At 39.4% G+C, this 15,634-nt stretch overlaps 1 long non-coding RNA gene across 2 annotated transcripts in view; it reads left to right on the forward strand.

Annotated features, from left to right (window-relative positions):
- The window catches only part of LOC117018959 (uncharacterized), a 32,480-nt gene that overhangs the window by 13,658 nt on the left and 3,188 nt on the right, over positions 1–15,634 (forward strand). For both annotated transcript variants that reach the window (XR_004422380.1, XR_004422379.1), the window contains exons 6-8: positions 2,897–2,998; positions 10,342–10,495; positions 15,261–15,334. This is a non-coding gene — a long non-coding RNA (uncharacterized LOC117018959). The remainder of the gene's footprint in view (positions 1–2,896; positions 2,999–10,341; positions 10,496–15,260; positions 15,335–15,634) is intronic.

The raw sequence follows: 15,634 nt of genomic DNA on the forward strand, positions 1-15,634 counted from the left end.
CTCTAATCTTTATAAGTTCCTTCTTCTGCTAGCTTGGATTTAGTTTGTTCTTCTTTTTTTTATTTCTTGACGTATGAAGTTAGGTTATTGATTTGAGCTCTTTCTTCGTTTTGAATGTGAGTATCTATAGTTGTAAAATTCCCCCTTAGCACCGTTTTCACTGCGTCCCATAAGGATTGATATGTTGTGTTTTTCATTTTTACTTGTCTCAAGGTATTTTCTAATTTCCCTTGTGATTTATTCTTTGACCTTCTGGTGGTTTAAAAGTGTGTTATTTAATTTCCATGAATTTAAACAGTAACTGTGACAAGAGTAGATGAATTTAGGAAATATTAAAAAGAAAGGATTGAGAGGACTTGGTACCAATTAGGTAAGAAGGTGAGACAGGCATCTTAATCCTGTTTGAGTCCATATGCTAGTGAAGTAATTCCAACTATTACAAAGACTTTAGGCAAAAAAGATGTCGATTCCATTGTTATTTTTGGCAGAAAGAAGTTGGAAGTATTCCTACCTGTTTTTTATGTTGTGTTTCTCCCTGTGTCCAGCCTGGAGACCTGTGGAATTGGTTTAATTTAGAAGAGTGATGCCCTGGGGAGGCCACAATTACTGACTTCTGATGAGAGAATAGTCTAAGGAAGATGACACAGGCCACCTAAGACCTTTGAGGGCTAAAGACATGTTTACTTTGGGAGGCCCCACCCAAAGTCCCACAAAGCATTTTAAAATGCACCTGCACCCACAATTAAATATAATTTATATCTAACTATGTAGGAGTCACATTGCTGTTGCCCGTTGGACACATCCTACATTTTGTAGACAAACATTTATTAGTTGTGATTCTGCTTTTTTGGTTTTGGAGTCAATTTTTGTTGTTGTTGTTTGCTTGCTGTTTATTTTTTAGGTTGCAAACATTTTACTCAGTCTCGGCGCTTTGCACGGTGCCTAATGGGTGGAGCGTCATGGGGGGGTGTCAAAGCCAGTGGGTGGCAGTTTCAGGGAGCCTGGGCTGGCTCAAAAGAAGGAGCTTTCTAACCAGGAAAGGCCTGCCTTCACCAGAAGAGCTTCCTATTCCTGGAAATAATTTTACTTCAGGCCAATTATCCTCTATTTAGTATTTAGTACCTAGTACATGCCAGACGCTGTCCTGCTATCAGAAATGCTGCAGGAAAAATTGCTGGCCTTAATGGGAAGCCAGAGAACGTGGTCTCTGGAGTCCCCTCGAGTTTAATGATTTCATGGCCATAAAGGCGCTGTCTGGCAGCTGCCACTCAAAGTGTGATTCCTGGACCAGCAGTAGCATCCTTCTTAGAAATGTGACTCTCAGGCTCTATCCCAGACCTGCTGACTCAGAATTTGCATTTTCACAAGATCCCAGGTGACTCTGTGCACGAATTACAGTTTGAGAAGCACTGCCCTGGTCCCTGGATAGGCTCCGTTGCTCTCACTGGCGACAACCAGGCCCTGGCTGACCACAGCTATACGTTTAAGGACCTATTTGTAATTTAGGTAGGGTCGCCACCCTGACATGAACTGACGAGCACAAATGCATCTCCAGCCAGCAGCTCGGGGCATCCGCGGAGCTGGTGGAAGGCTCTGGGCTGCCCAGAAGCTTACAGGGTGCTGCTCTGGCTGGGCGCTACAGTCTGGGGTGTGGGAGGGGACAGGGTCTGCTGAGAACTCACCGCAGTCTCAGGGCACCCTTCTGTGCCCGCGGAACCCCCTTCCTCGGGCACAGTGAGGCCTGAGCTTAGTGTGCGGCAGCGTGGGGGATTTCTTTGACGTGCAGACCAAGGAAGCTTCTGCGACGAGGGGTCTGTCTTTGTGGGAGGACAGAGTGATGTCTACATGGAGCCCACGCAGGCTCGAACTCCTGGGGGATGGGATGCCACTCAGAGTCACTTACTCCCTAAGTGTGTGCTAGCCACCCACTGTGTGCCAGGCACTTTGCAAACAGCATCTGATGTATCTGGGCCACAGTATCTCCAGAAAGTGGGCTGGCATCAAGGCTTACCTGGGCTGCCCATCGGGCTGCACGGCAGGGCGGACCTGAGAATGCTGTGCTGTGGCGCCAGAATGGCCTCCGGGGGTCTGCAGCACGCCACAGGGAAGCTACGCATCGAGCAGGAACTAAAGCATGGGGGAACCCTCCACCCCACACTAGCCCTGGGGGGGTCAGACACATGCCCGCAAGACTCTGAGATAAGGTGGAAGGTCCTGGAGGTTGAAGCACTGGCAGCTGGGTGGCCACAAATTTGCCAAAGGACCTGTCACCTCCCTTTTGGGGAGCCCATGAGGCACCCTGAGGATGCAGCTGGACCTCAGCTGGGGTCTCCTGCCTGCAAGACCTGCAGAAGCTTTCTAGTGGTTTCTTTTCAACTTTCTGGCTATTGATTTTTAATATTGCTTTTCAATATTTTCGCTTATTTTTTTTTAAATTATTTTAATGTGTGTATTTTATCATTCTGACTTGTACTGTTCCCAATTATCTTTCCTTTTTAAATGGCCTCATTTTACCTTCTATCCTTTCAAACCTCTTAAGCCTTCTGGTTTCCTTTCATATCTTCTCTTTAAGTATCTGTTTTTATTGTTATATTTCCCTTCAACTTAAAAAATCGTATTTTTCTGACTAAGAAAGTATAATGTATTTTTATTGCTAAATGTTTGGAAAATATAGGAAAGGGTATAAAAAAGAAAATTAAAATATCCCATTAAGTCTCCTCTAGGAATAACCACTGTTGCTGTTTTATTCTATTCTCTTCAACTACTTTTTCTATTCCTGAACACTTAGAGATATTGCTTTAACCCTTTGTCTGACATACATGTTGTAAATATTTTCCTGTGATTTGATGTTTATTGAAAAAAATATTTTTTGTGTTTTGTTTGTTTTTGTTCATAGCCAAATTTGCATATGCTTGCTGTGAAAACATCAAACCACACTAACAGGTCTACAGCAACGAGTGACCGTGCCCCCTCCTCCACACTCAAGCCCCTTCCCCAGGTAAACCTACCAAGGTAACCACCATGCACTGTTTGGCATACATCCTGCTAGACTTTGAAAATGCATTTTCCTGTGTGCTTCCAACAACAATTGCATTAAACATACTGTTCAGCCTTTTGCTTTTTCACTCAGCAATCCATGATGGGCGTCTTTTGAAATCAGCCCCACCTGGGTGGAGGTGGGGTCTTGAGGGGGCCCCAGTGAGGGTGGGGCTGGGGCCCTGCGCTCAGCAACCCTGGGAGGCTGCGGATTGACTGAATGGTTCCCAAAGGAGCTCCTGTACGTGGGTCAGCAGCCAAATCAAGATCACAGAACATTCATTTCATTGTCAGCTGAGCACATGCCTGATACCAGACAGGCCTGGGTTTGAGAACCAGCACAAAATGTGCGCCCTGGTGCTTCCATCTTACAGCAGTTCCATTTTACTGCAATTAGCACACAGGCAGCAAGTTTCAGCGGGCATGGCCAGGTGACGACAGGCTGGGCATGTTAGCAGGTGGCTTCTCCGGTTGCCTGGTTCCCTCTCAGGAGAGGTGCTCGGGTAGCCAGGCTGTGGAGCTCTGCCTGGGCAGGGGTTTTCTGAGTCTCTTAGATTCCATTGTAATGATGGTAACAACTAACACATAGTTATTCCGTGCCAGGCACAGTTCTAAGTATGCTTTATATGTACTGACTCGTTTAATCCTCGTAAGAACCCTGTATTGGTAAATATCATTATAATAGTGCTGTAGTACAGTAATATTTTACAGAGGAGAAAACTGAGGCCCAGAGTGGTTAAGTAAGTTGTCAAAGGTCACACAGCTAGCTAGATGTAGAACCTGGACTTGAACCCAGGCATTGTAAAATCTGTGTTTTTAACCAATATGCTATTCTATCTCCCCAGCTCGTTTATAATGGCTTTTGGTTATTTACATCATCCCGATCTAGCACCTAGGTTCATGGCACAATTTCTTCCTACAACACAGTGCCACATTGCTGTAGAGTCCTCTGGTTATAGAGTGATGTCTAAATATTGTCTGTTGCAGTCACCCTGCTACCATGTGACTATGTATCATCATTTGTCTCCTGGGTCAGGAGGCCTCGCCATGAACCAGCAGGCCTGGCCATTCTGCCACTGCCTCACTCAGGACGTGGGTAGAAGCTGGACGGCAGCACAGAGCCTGGGCTGAGGCTGGGAATCTGGCCAGCCCTAAAGTTAGGGGATTAGAAGCAGGTCAGCTTCACGCCTCCCAGTGTGAGGGCAGAAGGTGAGGCAGCCAGGCCTCTGCTAGACCGGGTGTGCATGGCGGGACAGCACAGGGAGACCAAGTGTGTGTGTGTCCTTGTAACACAGTGACCTCACCTTGCTGTATAGGACCGATCAAAGTCCAGCAACTTCTCTCCCCCAGGCTTGGGGGATGTGAGAGGAAGTGGCAGAGAAATTTTCCCTGCACGTAAAAGTGCGTGCAGGGCTATGTTTTCTTAACCACTGCACATCACACAGTTGGAGGAGTAATCTATTCCCAAATATTTAGGTTCCTTTCTCTCTCTCTCTCTCTCTCTCTCTCTCTCTATATATATATACATATATATATATATATATATATATATATATATATATATATATATATGTATGTGTATATATATACATATATATAAAGAGATAAAGCCATTATATATATATATATATATATATGCAAAGCCACAGTGAATAAATTCGACTCCCTCCACCAAGCTCTCCATTTTTCCAGTTTTCTTTTATGTCTTCCAGTAAAGTTGTACAGTTTCATCATAAAGACATTTCACATTTCTTGTTAATTTTATTCCTAGGCATTTTACAGCTGTGATTATTATGAACTTCTGATATATATATATATATATATATATATATATATATATATATTTAGTTTTATATTTTTAAACTGCCAAATCTGCCCACCTTTGTGCGAGCCAACTTTGATACGAGGTTAGAAAGATCTCCGTTCCAAGATGATGGGACTATTTGCTTACATTTTCTTCTCAAACGTATGTTTTTGTTTAGTGTGGTTAAAAGTTTTTGTTTGCATTTACATAATATAGCGACTTATTTAGGGTTTGTTTAGGTGTGAGGTGGAATTCAACTTTATCTTCCAAATTGTTAGTTGAACCAATGAAATGTTATCAAATTACCCATCTTTTCCCCATTGATTTGAAATCCCACCTTTATCACATATCAAAGTCTTATATCTATTGAATCTCTTTCTCAGTTTTCTATTCTGTTCTATTGATCTGTTAGTTTATTCCCAGACCAATACTACAAAATGGCTTTATTTCTTATTAGAAAAGCAATAAAGGCTTATTACAGAAAGAGCAGGAAAATACATGGGCACAAACAAACTGAACAAAGAAGACTGGTGACTGCATCCAGGGATAAATACCATATGACCTGGGTTTACATCACTTCAGATCAGTATATTTATACAAACATAGATAAATCTATATTCAATACAGTAAAATTAAGACCATGCCATATAAATAGTTTTGCAAACTTTTTTCTCTTTATGATACTTCATAGGAATATGTTTCCTTGCTAGTAAATACTCTTCTTTTTAAAAAGTTTTTATTGTAAAACTGTAACATGCATGTAAAAATCTACACAAAACAGACACGTTTAGTTCAATGATGTATCACGAAGTGAACACCACCTAACCACCACTCAAATCAAGAATACAGTGCTGGCGCCCCGGAAAGCAGCTCTTCTAATCACTGCGTCCTCCCACAAAGATAACTTCCTTGCTTTTCTTTTAGAATTTTACGGCCTGAGCTTTTACCCCTAAACAATAACATTTCATCTTCCTTAGTTTTTGAACTGCGTGTGAATGGATTATACAACCTGTGGATTCTTTAGTGACTGGCTTCTTTCATTCAACATTATACTAATTATAACAACTCTCCATGTAGCTGTAGCAGTAGTGCATTCATTTTTATGGCTGTATAGTAGTCCATTACGGACTATATCACGATGTATTGATAACTTCGACTTTCTACACATATTTGGACTGTTTCCAGTTTTGAACTATTGTAAACAGAGCTACTATAAATTTTCTTGTGTGTGTATATATATATATCTTTTGCTGGATATATGTACATATTTCCATTGGTTGTGTACCTAGCTATGGGATAGCTGGGTCATAGGGTTTACATATGTTTGTCTTTCATAGATCCCAAAATAGGTTTTCAAATGATTATACCCTCCCACCAACTGCATATGCGAATTTTAGTTGCTTCATGACCTTATGAATTCATTTTTTTTTTAATTAAAAAATGTTTTTTGCAAACTGCAACCTGGATCCCAAAGCTTCCACAAAGGCACTTTTTTCTGTGCATGGCTGCCAAATTGTTGTTTCTGTGGGGGGATGATGGCTAGGGACCGCCTATTCCACTATCTTGCTGGCATCACTCCCTTGTTAATTCTTGACTGTCAATAATTTTTAATTGTAGCTATTCTGATGCATAGCTTGTGGTATCTCATTATGGTTGTAATACCATTTCCATCGCGACTATTAATGCTGAACACTTTTCCTTTGTTGATTGACCATTTAGATACTCTCTTTTGTGAAATGTTTACTCAAGTGTTCTGCTCTTTTTCTGTCGGGTTGTCTTTATTTTTTCTTATTAACTTTTGAAGTTCTTTATATTTTCTAAATACGAGTTTTATTTCTATTATAGGTATTTCAAATATCTTCTCTTACTCTATGGTTTACCTTCATACTCTCTCTGTTTTTTAAACAGCTTTATTGAGCTATAATTCACAAGCCATACAATTGACCCATTTAGAGTATGCAATTCAGTGGCTTTTAGGATATTCAGAGTTGTGCAGCCATCACCACAATCAATTTTAGAAAACTTTTTATCACCCCAAAAAGAAACCCCCCACCTCTTAGCTGTCACCCTTCAGGCTGCCCATTACTTTAGACCTAGGCAATCGCTAATCTATTTTCTTTCTGTCTGTATAGATTTGCCCATTCTGGACATTTCATGTAAATGGAGTCACACAATATGTGGTCCTTTGTGTTGGCTTCTTTCTCTTAGTATAATGTTTTCAAGGTTCATCCACGTTGTAGTATTTATCAGTATTTCATTTCTTTTTATTCCCAAATAATGTTCCATTGTATGGATATACCACATTTTATTTATCCATTCATCAGTTGATGAATACTTGGGTTATTCTACTTTTTGACTACTATGAATAATGCTACTGTAAACATTAGTCTACAAGCTTTTGTGTGGACATATATTTTCATTTCTCTTGGACATATGTGCATATATATATATGTGTGTGTGTGTATATATATATATATATATATATACACACACACACACACACATATACATACACATAGAATTGCTGGGTCACATGGTAACTCTGTGTTTATCTTTCTGAGGAACTGCCAGGCTGTTTTCCAAAGTGACTGTACTGTTTTACATCCCCATAACAGTGGGGGTTCCAATTTCTGTAGATTCTCACTGACATTTGTTCCTGTCTTTTTGATTATAGACATTGTGCTGGGTGTGAAGTGGGATCCTGTTTTGGCTTTTATTAGCATTTCCCTGATGGTTAATGGTGTTGAGCATCTTTTCATGTGCGTATTGTCCATTTGTGTGTCTTCTTCAGAGAAATGCCTATTCAGATCCTTTGCCCATTTTTATATTGGATTATTTGTCTTTTTATCATTAAATTGTAAGAGCTCTTTATATATTCTTGATACTAGACCCTTCTCAGGTACATGATTTGCAATTTTCTTTTCCTTTTCTGTGGGTTGTCATTTTTCTTTCTTGATGATGTCTTTAAAACCACAAATGTTTTTAATTTTGATGCTTCTCACTCTCTGAATGTCATTTTTTTGATGAACAGAAGTTATTCATATTCATGAAGTCCAATTCATTAATCTTTTCCATTATAGTCAGTGCTTTTTGTGTCCTTTTAAAGAAATCTTTGCTTATTCTAAGGTTATGAATACGTCTTCCTATGCTATCTTCTAGTGCATAGCTGCCGAATGATAGAAATATAACATGAGGCACAAATGAAAGTCGTGTACTTTATTTTAAATTTTCTGGTAGTCTCATTTCAAAAAGTAAAAAGAAACAGGCAACATTAATTCTAATAATATACTTTGTCTAACCCAATACATCAAAATATTATTTCAACATGTGATCGACATAAAATTTTTAATGAGATATTTGACATTCATTTTTGATGTTAAGTCTTTGAAATACAGTATGTACTTTACACAGAGAACACATTTCAAATCAGGTTTAGCCATATTTTTAGTGATTGTTAGCTACATGGAGCTATTGGCTAAAAGCTTTTTGGTCTTGCTTTCCACATTTAGGTCTATAATCCACGTGAAATAGATTTCTGTATATTGTATGAGATAGGAGATGAGTTTCCTTTCATTTTCAATACAGATATCCCTTTGACCCCACACCATTTATTGACGAGATATCTTTTCCCTACTGGTTTACAGTGTCAGCTTCATCATCAGTTAAGATGGCCTAACAAGAATTCTTATGCAGGAACTTTGCATATGTAACCAGCAGTGAACCAGAGAGAGGCCCATCCAAACTCTTGTACATGACGACCATCTCATAAAAGAGATTTCACGTTAGCAACTAAACACATTTGCCAAGTAAGGACGAGTAGCTGAAAGCCTCTACCAAGTACACATTGTAAGTTATCAGGACACTATCACTTTTAATGGGAAAATAATTGTAAACAATTGGATCGAGCCATGCAAGTGTTTATACACTCACAGCAGAATCAGGAATTATTCCTAGCACTGATCGTCAGGTAGATATATTCACCATATGGATACCAGAAACAACTATAATGCAGAGGGTGCCAAAGAAATGTATGCACATTTTAAGAAAAGAAAAAAAAACTGTATTAAAATGATAATACTCAATATATACCAATAACAAAAGATGAATACAAGTCACATTTAACTTCTGCCATTACAAGAGGCGCTCAAAGTGGTTACCATCAGTGTCCAGGCACTTCTGATTACAGCGAACTACTGTTTGAGCAAGGCTGACCCACGTGTCCACTTGTATACATTTTTTGGTACCCCTGGTATTAAATCTCATTATGCATTCTCTGCTTATATTACCAGTGCAGACATTAGATTTTTATCTCAGGATAAAACAAACAAGAAATTTGAGTTTTAGTCAAGATGGTTAGTTAAGGTTCATCACTTAATTTAAGGAAAAGGGTAACAAATTTAAACACTGACAACAAAAGACTTTTGAAAGACCCCTCCCTTGGTCAGGACGCACTTGTCCGTTGATGGTATGAGGGCCACAAGCTTTACTGGCCAGATTATAAAGGGAATCTGCATCACTTGGGATTAGCAGGACCTGTGGAATATAAAATACGATTTTGAAAAATGAACCAGACAAATTTTGCATAGAAACCTGGATCAGACAGCCAGGTGCTTTGTCACTCTACATTCAAGAAAAAGGTGCAACTCTCTTTCTGCAGAGTCAGGATAAGCCCTTTTGATATTGTTTGCAGATATTTATCAACTATAACCATATTCATTGATCTGTGAAACCCACTCTTTCATGTGTTTTTGAAGTCTAAAAGTTTTTGTTTGGATGCATTGATTATATTTGAACATGACTATATTCACAAGAATCTTAAACCACCCCAAGAGAGCCCCATCTGAGAAACACAGCATTCCTTAAAACAATGCTGCAGATATATTCACTATGCATGTATTTTCTTGTGCCCAAATATGGAATGGATAAGCCACAAAACAAATAAAATAAATACCTATAGGAGAGGAAGGAGACAGAGTAAAAGGGACAGGTAGAAGTCATACTTCTCTGAATATACCTGGTTTTGTACATTTGACTAGAATTATGTGAATGTTTAACATAGAGTAAAACAAACATAAATCCAAATATATTGGCAATTTGTGCCTTCCTTTCTTTTTTCTTGACCAGTCTATCTAAGGTTGATCAATTTTATTGATCTTTTCAGAGAACCAGCTTTTGGCCTCATTGATTTTCTCTAATGTTTGACTGCTTCCTATTTTTATTGATTTCTGCCCTTATCTTATTTCTTTCCCTCCACTTACTTTGAGTTTAATTTGCTCTTCTTTTTCTGGTTCCTTAAGGTGGAAGGTTGATTTTAGAAATTTCTTCTTTTCTAATACAAATATTTGCTCAGCTATAAACTTTCCCCTAAGAACGTTGCCTGTGAGTATGTGTGTATGTGTGTTTGTGAAGATTTTGTTTTGAAATTACAAATCTGGTTTGTTGAATAGTGACAGGGATATGTCTATTTCTTCTTATGCCAGTTTCTATAATTTGTCTTCCAGTGATTTTCCAAGGAATGCACTGGGTGTTCAATGAAGCCCCTCCACTCAGACTGGCTAGGACTCAAACATCCCTGAGCCCTGAATGAGCTGCAGGAATTGTTCAGCTTCCAGCTCTGATAGTGTGCTTTGCCTGCCCTGCAAATATGGACACTAGGTATGTGCATAGCTTTAGGGGTGTCGCTTCTCCCAGACCCTCTGAGTGGACAGAGCTAGGGAACATATATAGTAAACCTATCTACAAACTTATGTCTATCTATATTGAAAATCATGAGTTCAGGAGACATCTGGAATTGCAATCCAACCCCACAGGGTACATTGTAGCATTTTTCCATTGCACATTTGTAACTTCTTTCTCTGACCTTGTGAAACTTGGTTTCCATTGTCTTTGATATACTAAATTATATGATTAATCCCTTATATGTAGCTAATCTGTTATTGCAGTTGCCACCTCTCCCCCATGGACACTTTCCTCATCCTTCTTGGGTTCTGTCTCCCCATGAAGGGTCATCTCCCCAGACATGAAACCCCTCTTACCCCTCACCTCATGCCAGGTTGTACCCGAACCCCCAGTGGTTCTCTACCCTGTTTTGCTCCTGTAGCATTTATTAGATTTGTCTCTCCTATTATTTAGATACTTTAGTTTCTAGTATGACTCTTTCTGTGTCAAACCTTTTCAGGCCTGGTAAACCTCATGATATTTTTGTACCCTTATATTTGAATGAAAATATGGCTGAATGTAAAGTTTTAGGTTTCTAAATTCTTTTCCTTCAATAATTTGTAAGAAAAGTTCAATTGCCTTTTTGCATCCCATGCTGTTATTGAAAAATTGATGTAAACCTGATCTTTGTTCTTCGGTAAAAAATCTATTCTTTTTCTTGCAAACTTTAAAGTTTCTCTTTGTCTTTGACATTCTTAAATTACACTATTATTTCTCTAGGTGTGGGTTTTCCTTTTCTCTCTTCTTTGGTCCTAGTGGTCCATTTCAATCTAAAATTTTTCATCTTAATTTAATTCTAATGAATTTGTCTCCATTTTTCCAATTATTTCCTCCTTTTTAATTTTTGCTCCTCTTTCTAGACTTTCATCTATTTGTTTCTGTTTAACTATGTTTTCTATTGGCTATACTGTTTTGTGGTCGGCAGAATAACAGCCCCCCAAAGATACCCACGTCCTAATCCCCAGAACCTGTGAGCACGTTAAGTTACCTGGCAAAGGGGAAGTAAGGTTACAGATGGAATTACGGTTCTTAACCAGCTGACCTTCAAATACAGAAACCATCCTGGATTCTCCGGGTGGGCCCAATGTAATCACAGGGATCCTTAAATGGGGAAGAGGGACACAAAGAGAATAATCAGACAAAGACGTGACTGTGGCAGAAAGGCACAGAGATGGAGGAAGGGGCCATGAGCCAAGGAGTGAGGGCGGCCTCTAGAAGCTGGAAAAGGCTGGGAAACAGATTCATCCCTGGAGTCTCCAGAAAGGAAGCCTGCTGACACCTTGATTTCAGCCCAGGGAGACTCGTTTTGGGTTTTTAACTCCAGAACTGCAAGCTAATAAATTTGTGTTGTTATAAGCCACGTAATTTGTGATAATAGCAATAGGAAACTAATATCCTTTTTTTAAAAAAAAAAAAAAAAACAATACATTTTTTAAAATGGCTTTTCTTATTTCTTTTCCTACCATTTGTTTGATTAATCACATTTCTTTATTCCATTGTTTTCTCACTGATGGTTTGCAAACTCTATCCCATTTTTGTTATTCTGGTGGTTACCCTTCATATTTCACCTTTTTGCAATGTTAGATGTGCACTTAGTGTAAAAGTCCAATTATTATATAGGTCTTGTTATGAAAAACAGCTGTCTCCTCTATCCTCCCCCCTTTATTTCCTCCCCCTCAGCGGAAACCACTTTCACTCCTTTAGCTGATTCATTTCATATTTACTTATCTCTATATGACATACGTGTATTGCTACTTCTTGATTTTTCCATTTTAGTCATTATCTTTTGATTTTCCACTGCAGATGATGAGGATTGAAATCTCATTGTCACCACACACACACACACACACACACACATACGTTCTTTCCCAATCCTTCCAAGCTGGTAGGAGGTAGGAGAATGAATGAGTAAACTTTAGTATAAAGAATAGAATATCATAGGGGTGACTGGTTAGCTCTGCTGGTAAGAGTGTGGTGCCGATAACACCAAGGTTGCCGGTTAGATCCCCACATGGGCCACTGTGAGCTATGCCCTCCTTAAAAAAAAATAGAATAGAATATCATACAGCTGAGAAAATGAATGAATTGTGGCTCCAGGCAGCAACAGCTACAAATCTGCACAGTATAAGGATGAGGGAAAAATGTATATCTCAGACGACCACACAGAGTGATACTCTCTTCATAAGATTATAAACCAAGTAAAACAAAATAATACATTGTTGTGAACCAAGTAAAACAAAATAATACATTGTTCAGGCACCGTATGTATAATAAGGCTACTTTTGAAAGAAAAGGAATGACAAACGCAACATTGAGGATGGTGGGGGGGGCGGGGAGGCTGGGTGGGGGGAGTGGGAAAGGCAAGAAGCCCATAGATAGTTAGTGATTAGTTGGGGGATGGGTTTGTGGGAGTTCCTTCCATAGATAAATGCGTACAGAAATGCAAATCCATGTGAATAATATGAGAAAACATGCACGGGGTCCCCAGTGATCATGTATTCTGAGCTACTTAAAAGTGTTCACAACTGTCTTATGCATGATGGCCAAAATTCCGGGAAATTGTATCAAATTGTTTCTCAAATAATTTCCTTGCCTCCATTTTCTTTTTCTGCACTAATTGTTTGAGCATTGGACCTCCTGGATTGATCTTGTATTTTCTGTTTTCTATTTTCCATCTCTTTGTCTCTTGCTCTATTTTCTGGGAGATTTCCTCCACTTTCATTTCCAATAGCTCATTTTTTAAATTCCCTGAATGTCCCTTTTCTGTAGTCCTTTCTTTGCAGTATAGCCGAACTTAAGCTCTAGGATTCGACTTTTTTGGGTGTGCTGCATCATTTGCTGCCTGTCCATCTATTTATTGTCTTGCTATTGTTCTCTCTACCAGTCTCCACTTCTTTGTGGGCATTTGCCTTTTTAAAAATATTTTGCTGTAAGTTTTATTGGTTTTTCAAGAAGTTCTCTACCCTTAAAATTTTAATACAAATATTTGGAGCTGTGTATATATATATATATCAGTCTCTAGAGTTTAAGGTAGAATTTATATCATACCTTCAAATAGGACAAGAAATCCTCTACCCTTTTTCTTCCTTCCCTATTTCTCCTCCTCTCCCCACCTCCCGTGTTGAATAATCAGAGTTTCTCATTCCAGAGTTTGCTTTTAATCCACACCTTCTTGGACTTCTCACAGAGTTTTACTGGCCTTTTTGCCCACCACTACTTCTTACAGCCCACCTTTGCACCTTGGATTCTGTGTTAGGTATCTATTGCTGTATAACAAATCACCACACACTTGATGGTTTAAACCAACATGCATCTCACTGTGAGTCAGGAATCCAGGCCGGGCTTATCTGGGGCCTCTGCTTCAGGGTCTCTCACAGGCTGCAAAAAGGTGTTGGCCCAGGCTAGGGTCTCATTGGAAGATTTGACTGAGGAAAGACCCAGGACTTGGGTTGTTGGATGAGGGCCTCAGTTCCTAGCTGGATATTGGATGGAGGCCTCCTTTGGGCGTCTCACAACATAGGGCAGCTCACAATATGTCAGTTGGCTTCCTTGAGCAAGCAAAGGAGAAAATCTGCTGACAAAACAGAAGTTGGAATCTTTTGCTGTGTTTTCTTGGTTAGAAGCACGTCACAGGTCCCACCCACACTCAAGGGGCGGGGATTATACAAAAGGGTGAACACCAGGAGGCAGATATCATTTGGAACATTTTAGTATCTTTCTGCCACAGATTCCTATTTTTTTCTTGTTGGAGTACATCCTCTTATAGTTCTTTCATGTGTGGGTCTTGGGTGGTAAAATGTCTTAGATCTCTGAAATGGATTTGTTTTGTCCTCCCACTTGACTGTAGTATACATGGGGACAGGATTCCTGGCTCATAATGTTTTCCCCCCTCAAAACTTTGCTATTATCTTCTTTCATCCAGTATTGCCAAAAAAGGGCTGATGCCAATCTAATTTTTTTTTTTTTTTTTGTCCTTTATAGTTCATCCGTTTTTTCTCTCTTAGGGATTTCTCTTTGATCCTTGGTGTGAAATGTCATCATACTGTCTCTAGGTGTAGATAATTTTTTCTTTCCTTCTTCGTTGGTTTATCTTTCTGCTCTGTGGTTTGCATTTTTGCGTTGACATTTTTAAAACGTATATTATTAACATCTGATTGTCTATTAGCCAAAATCTCTAATTTATTATGATTATTATTTTGGAATGCAAACATCTCTTTTATCTGTCTGAAGGTATTGCATGTAATTAATCTAACGTCTTATTGTTTTCTTCTGCTTGTTGGGTTTGGTGTCTCTGTTTCAAGGTGGTGTTAATCCTCCCATATTTTTTTGACTATTGGATGTGTGATTGTCTTTATGTTTGAGTGTTCCCATTAGCTTTCAAAGACTCTGGCAATGGGCTCATGCTATGTATTCCTCTCTTGTTGTTTCCTAACAGAACCCTGATTGTGTTTAGGCAATTATATGCTCAACCAGCTCAGGTGACAATTCACGATCATACTAAGTCCATTGTAATTCCAATGCCTCTCTTCCCAGCCTCCCTTGCAGGTAGGCTGGCATGTGACAAAGTTCTAGCCGATGAGATATAAGTGGAAGCCTATTGAGAAATTTTTGGGAAATCGTTTACTTTATTATAAAATGGACACTTGTGTCAGGAAAACTCAGTGACACTGCCTCTTTCCCTTTCTTCCTTCCTTTGACATAGGTGTGATGTCTGGACCATGGCAGCTATTGTGTGACCATGAGGCAGCTATACACTAAAGATGGTGAAGTGGAAAGGTAGGAGATCTCTTTCCTGGATGGCTTTAATTGAGTCAGAGGTGCCAAACCTGAAACCACCTCTAGATATCTTGTGATGTGATTTAATTGTCTTTTTTTGCTTGAGCCACTGTCAGTCAGATTTGTTGTTTGTCAAACATTGCCAACAAACGTGGCTAGTCTGTGAGTATTGTAACTGTTTGCTACATCCTGAATCCAATGATTATGGTGGAAGAAGGGAAGGCTCTGTTGAGGGGGGTGAACCAGCAGCGTCTGCCTTTGGCTGAAGAAGTTCCTTCTTGGCTCTACGTGTTAGTGGCC

This window comes from Rhinolophus ferrumequinum, chromosome 28 (genome assembly GCF_004115265.2).
Source record: "Rhinolophus ferrumequinum isolate MPI-CBG mRhiFer1 chromosome 28, mRhiFer1_v1.p, whole genome shotgun sequence".
Lineage (NCBI taxonomy): Eukaryota > Metazoa > Chordata > Mammalia > Chiroptera > Rhinolophidae > Rhinolophus > Rhinolophus ferrumequinum.